Raw genomic sequence first — 5695 nt, 5'->3', positions numbered from 1 at the left:
AGTTCCATCCAAGTATACTGCCATCCAGACTGCATATCTCCAGCTTGTTCATCTGGATATCATGAGAAAAAATGGCAAATGCGTTGCTAAAATTCCAAATTTCCTTTGTCTCATCCCTATTGGCTTTCCATGGTCACTATTTCTTTTTCCCTTTCAAAATACTCATGAGGGCACACACACATGTGTTATATGTTATATACTATATCCTATATCCCAAATCACATATACAGGATAGCAAGCTGTGTGTGCCCTCTCTTGTGTCTGATGTTATTTCAAGAATTCAAATGTCTGTTGAACTTAACAGTAAGGAGTCCTTACTACTTTCAAACCTCGAAGCCATATATAGATATTAGCTATTATTATTAAATGTTATGTGTTAAAATGAGAGTTTGGGGGATGACCTAATTTTAAATCCTGTGACCCTGGCTTCACTAACACCGTGCTCTTTACCTCCCTTGCCTGGGAAGGATTTTCAAGGGTGTCATATGAGAAAGACCCCCAGTCTTCCAAGGAGAGCTGAGCCAGGGGTTGAGGTGGGGCCAGCCTCCGCAGGGGACTGTTTGTGGAGATGCCTTGCCTACCAAGATGCTAGGGAATGAATGTTTTGATTTCTGGGTTTCTGCATCTCTGGCAGCTCAGCCCAAGTCACTTGACATGCTACCCCTGTGCCAGTGTTGATGCAGCTGGGGAGGCTGAACCCACAAAGCCAGGACCAGCCTTGTTCTGCCAGCTACTCTGAGGATCCTGGCCCCCTGGCTGGGAGCAGACTCCAGGCCTGCTGGCCTCATTGAGGAATGATCGTTCGTCTTTCTGTCTCATAATTGGGCTGTAAACACCCAGCAGAATAAGAGACCCAGGAGCTATAATTATGAGCTATTAGCCACGTGGCCCAGAATTGCTGACTCCACACAGTGTCTCCTCCCTCTTCCCAGCAGGACCTCAGTCTCTCAAACTTCAGATCTGCCAGCTCTTGGGAAGAATTCCAAACAGACGGCTCATTCCCCAACTCTTCTCAGTAGGAGAATAGGATTAATTCCATCTCCCAGGATTTCAAGGAGTTGTAGTCAAAAGACCTGAGTTCTAATCCTACTTCTGTCATTTATAGTCATAAAATCACAAGCAAGTCAATTCCTGTCTTAGAGATTGTTTCCTTCACTGTAAAATGGGGATAGGGTGGGATGATGTAGTATTACTCTCACAACCCACCATACAGTGTCATTATAAAAAAACATTCCATAAATTATTAAGTTCAATAGAAATTTGAATTCTTGAAATGGTGTCAAACACCAGACACTGCTATCTTCTGTCCTGTTCAGACTACATCTGGTATACTGGGTGTAGGTCTGGGCTACCACCTTTAGGAAAAATATTGATAACATGGAGAATATCCAGAGGAGAGAAATGAGGGTCATAGATCAGAGATTTTAGCCTGGAATGTGCTTCAGAGACCTGGGCTCTGACCTGCTCTATCACACAGCTAACATGTCAGAAGCAGGGCTTCCTGACTGTTAAACCCAGCACTCTATCTATAAAGCCACACAGTTCAAGTTAATGCCTCAAGAATTAATTGAAGGAACTGGCATTTAGCTCAGACTAAAATAATATTTAGTGGGGACTCAAAGATTGGCCCCCTATTTACTGCTCAATGCTCTTGGAGGATCCTAGCTTTAGATCCGGGAGGGACCTTAGAGAAGACCTAGTCTGACCACCCTCCCCCTCCCCATTTTGTGGACAAGGAAACTGAGGTGTAGTGAGCTTACTACTAGCCACAGGGCACATGACTGGTATATGCCAAAAGAGGGACTTGAATCCAGGTCTTCCTAACTCCAAGTCTGCTATTGTACTGGGACTGCAAAGGGCAGTCATTTTTCAGTTGTATCCAAGTCCTTGTGACCCCACTTGGGGCTTTCTTGGCAGAGATACTGGAGTGGTTTGCCATTTCCTTCTCCAGCTCATTTTACAGATGAGAAAACCGAGGCATACAAGAAGTGACTTACCCAATATCACACAACTAGTAAGTATCTGAGGTGGAATTTGAACTCGGGTCTTCCTGATTCCAGGCTCAGAGCCCTATCCACTGTGCCACCTAGTTGCCCCAACTCCAAGTCAGCTACTCCAATTCATGCCTTGAATATCAGTTGAAGGAAGGGATGTGTGTGTGTGTGTGTGTGTGTGTGTGTGTGTGTGTGTGTGTGATATTTAGCTTGGAGAAGAGATTAAATATGGGCTGGGGAGATGGCAGCCCTTAACTCTTTGAAGAGCGGTCATATGGAAGAGGGATTGGAGTTCTACTTGGCCCCTAAGGGTGGGAACTAGAACAATGGATGAAAGTTATGAAGAGATGAATTTAGGCTTGAGTTTTTGAGAATAAAACTTTCTAACAATGAGTACTGCTCCAAATGAGATCCCCCTTACAAGAGATATTCATGCAGAACCCTCTTCTCTCTTCTGACACCATCACTACCCAGCTACCGGTCCTCCTCACTTCAAACTTGGACTATTCCTATAGCCTGCAACTTACTCTTTTTATTATGGAACCTGCATGAAGACAACACTTTTTTTCTTGGAATTCAATAATACATATATAACTAAGTTTGTGTATTCCTTTATAATAATTGTCAAAAATCTATTAAATTTTTTTCTGTGTCCTTTAGAAATACAGAAAAGTTCCTCCCGTTGAGATAAATCAGTGATGAAAAATAGCCAAATATGAGCAAAAAGAGACCTTCTGGTCTATGCAATGCATAATCTGCATGTGTTTCTAAGAAGCAACAGAAGTTAGAATGGTTTGTGGAAAGAGTGGGGGATGGGGGTGAGTGAGAATATAGATAAAGGAGGACAAGTGAAAATGTGAGACTGTGAAAAATGTTGAGTGCTCTGTGTGTGTGTGTGTGTGTGTGTGTAAGGTTACTCAATGCTGTGCAGTGAAGAAAATGCCTTTTCTGATGACCCCTAATTGTGAAGGTTTTTACACTTGAATGGAGTGGAAGAAAGAAAGGAAAGAAAGAGAAAGAAAGGAAGAAAGGAGGAAGGAAGAAGGAAGAAAGAAAGAAGGAAGAAAAGGAAGAAGTGAAATGAAGCAAAGCATGGAGTGAGAGCATTGACAACAGGGTCAAAGGAATTTATGTGCTTTCCTTACAACACCCCTGATCACTCTTTCACTCAAGGATCGTCAATAGCTCCCTATCAGATTAATTATAAACTCCTCTGCCTGGCATTTGAAGCCCTCCACAGTCTGGCACCCACATGCCTTTCCAGACATTTTCTATTATTCTCCATACGCTCATTAGACTTCATCCATCCTGGCCTAACTCCTTTGTCCAAACTGGAAATGCCATCTCCCATCTCTGTCTTTGCATAAACATATTGCTCATGCACTCCTGGATTGCACACCCTCCTGCTGACTCTTAGAATCTTTCGCTTCTTTCAAGGACAGGCTCGGTTTCCCAGTATTTGGTGTCTGAGCTGATGCTTTTCTAACCTGGAGCCATCTGGCGATTTCTGATAACGCCTCATTGATCAGGATGAGTAGGCTCCCCAACTCATGTTGGATGTCACTGACAGATGGGGAATCTGGGGAATGCCAGGAAGGGGCTAGATTCACCAATCAAGCCTGGACAGACCACATCTGAGAACAGAACCCTGGCTCTTTTATGTTTTTCCATTTTCCAGAAGAAATAAATCACAGCTTTAGAATAAAGGTGAAAGGAGCCTGGCTTTTACTCCCAAGATTAGCAATGGGGACAACATAGTGAGATAGAAAGAGGACTGGACTTTGGAGTCAGAGGCAGAATCATAGAATCCCATCATCTCAGAGTTAGGAGGGAGATCAAGTCAGCCTATGTCTGAAAGCAATCTGTGTTAAAGACAGATTTGAATCCATCTCTTTAAGATTAGTCCTCTATCCACTGTGCCATAAGTCATTTCTTATCAATATCCTTCCTGAAATATGTGGTGCTTTCAAGCTGAATACACTACTCCAGGTTTGGTATGGCTAGAATAGAGTATTTTGGAATCATCAGCCCCTTCAATCTGGGTACTGTGTTCCTTTTAATGCAATGTCACACTGTTTGAGACATAGTGAGCTTGTGGTTCACTGAAACCCCCAGATTTTTTCCCTCCTCTCCATAATGAATCCTGAGTAGTCATCATCAACAGGTTGACAATAAGGTGGGAGAACTCATCTCCCCTCCTTAGTAATAAGTTGCTGCAGGGGGGACACTTCTCATTCCCTTTGATTCCAGAAAACACTTGGTACCCCTCTTCCAAGAGGATAGATGGGAGGATTGACTCATGACTTCTCTTTTAAACTGCCAAAGAACCCCTAAGCCCCTCTCCTCTCTGTCCTTTCTGCCATTCTGCCTGCAAGGTCTTCTTGCTTCCCTTCCCCCATACCACCCGCCTCCAATGGGCAAAAAATAGCAGAGCATGAAAAAGCTTTTTAAGTTCTCTTTTGTTGCATCTGCTGCCTTGGGTCTCAATGCCCTGCTTTGTGTGTCCCGGCTGATCCATCTGTCTGGGATTATAAACTCCACGAGGCAGGGACCAGGCCTTTATTTGATTAGTCTCGGAACAATTCTTCCCAAGGCACACATAGCTCAGGCTGAGCTCTCTGGGTGAGAGGGGAGGGAGACCATGGCTGATTGATTTTGGGGCAAGGGGAGGTGGTGTCCAGCCTAACCTCACCCTCTGCCTCTCTCCTCCTCCATCCTGGGCCCAATGGGATGAGGGGGGACAGATGTCTTTCTCTTCTCCCTCATTACTGCTAAAACAACTTACAGCTCTCAGGGGAGATTTCAAGAATCAGCCAGAAGCAGGACTCGATTTGTGTGGCCTGGACAAGATCAGAAAAATCAAACATTCTGTGTGTCACTGCCCACCCTGGGCTTGGAGCCCTCCCTAACAACCAAAATATTTTTGAGAAGTGTCCCTCACAGAGCTCTTCCTTCTACAGGAAGCCACCTGCCTGGCCTACCCTCTTACTAAAAACCTGCCCTTGGGCTGTGGGTGCTGCCAGAGGTGGACCTAATAATAATACTAGCTGGTATTTATTTAGAGCTTCCTATGTGTCAAACTTTGTGCTAAGTGCTTTACAATTATTATCTCATTATCCACACATGTGACTTAATTTGTTGTAAAGTAAATGCCTATGCACCCAATCGGGAGTCAGCTAAGAACTGTCATTGAAAATACATGCATACACACACACACACACACACATACATATATATATATACACATATGTATACAAGGAGACATACATACAGACACACACATATATTATAATTATATATGCCATATGTAATTATAATCATATATACACATATATTATATGTACACCATATACACGATATATATCCATATATATAATACACATATATGCACATACATGCATACACACACATATATGACACACTACAATTCTGAGGCAAATGGCGATTAAATGACACACCCAAGGTGCATAATAAATGCTTATTGAATTGATTTGACTGATTTTTTTGATCCTCTGGGGCTGAGCTTCTCTGAAGGTAGCCAGGCCTGTTCTGAGATTGTGAAGCAGCCACCAGCCCCTGCTGGAACCTTCCCAGCTTGGCAAGACCTGAGGGTAGGTGAGAAAGCTATCTGTCACTCCCTGTCCCATTAGGACCAGGATAGAGCAGTAGATTAGAATCAACTCATAGGTTGGTTCTTTCTC

The 5695-nt window shown here is 43.5% G+C and overlaps 1 non-coding gene across 1 annotated transcript; it reads left to right on the top strand.

Moving 5' to 3' along the window:
- The first annotated feature begins 2684 nt into the window (after positions 1-2684).
- On the top strand, positions 2685-2767 carry LOC144455527 (small nucleolar RNA U2-19). The gene has a single exon (XR_013484248.1). It is a non-coding gene; the product is annotated as a small nucleolar RNA U2-19 (small nucleolar RNA).
- The last annotated feature ends 2928 nt before the right edge of the window (positions 2768-5695 follow it).

Source organism: Phascolarctos cinereus, unplaced genomic scaffold (assembly GCF_003287225.1).
Source record: "Phascolarctos cinereus isolate Bilbo 61053 unplaced genomic scaffold, phaCin_HiC Scaffold_9;HRSCAF=440, whole genome shotgun sequence".
Classification (NCBI taxonomy): Eukaryota; Metazoa; Chordata; class Mammalia; order Diprotodontia; family Phascolarctidae; genus Phascolarctos; species Phascolarctos cinereus.
The sequence above is the reverse complement of the archived record's forward strand: the minus strand, read 5'-3'. Positions and strand labels throughout refer to the sequence as shown.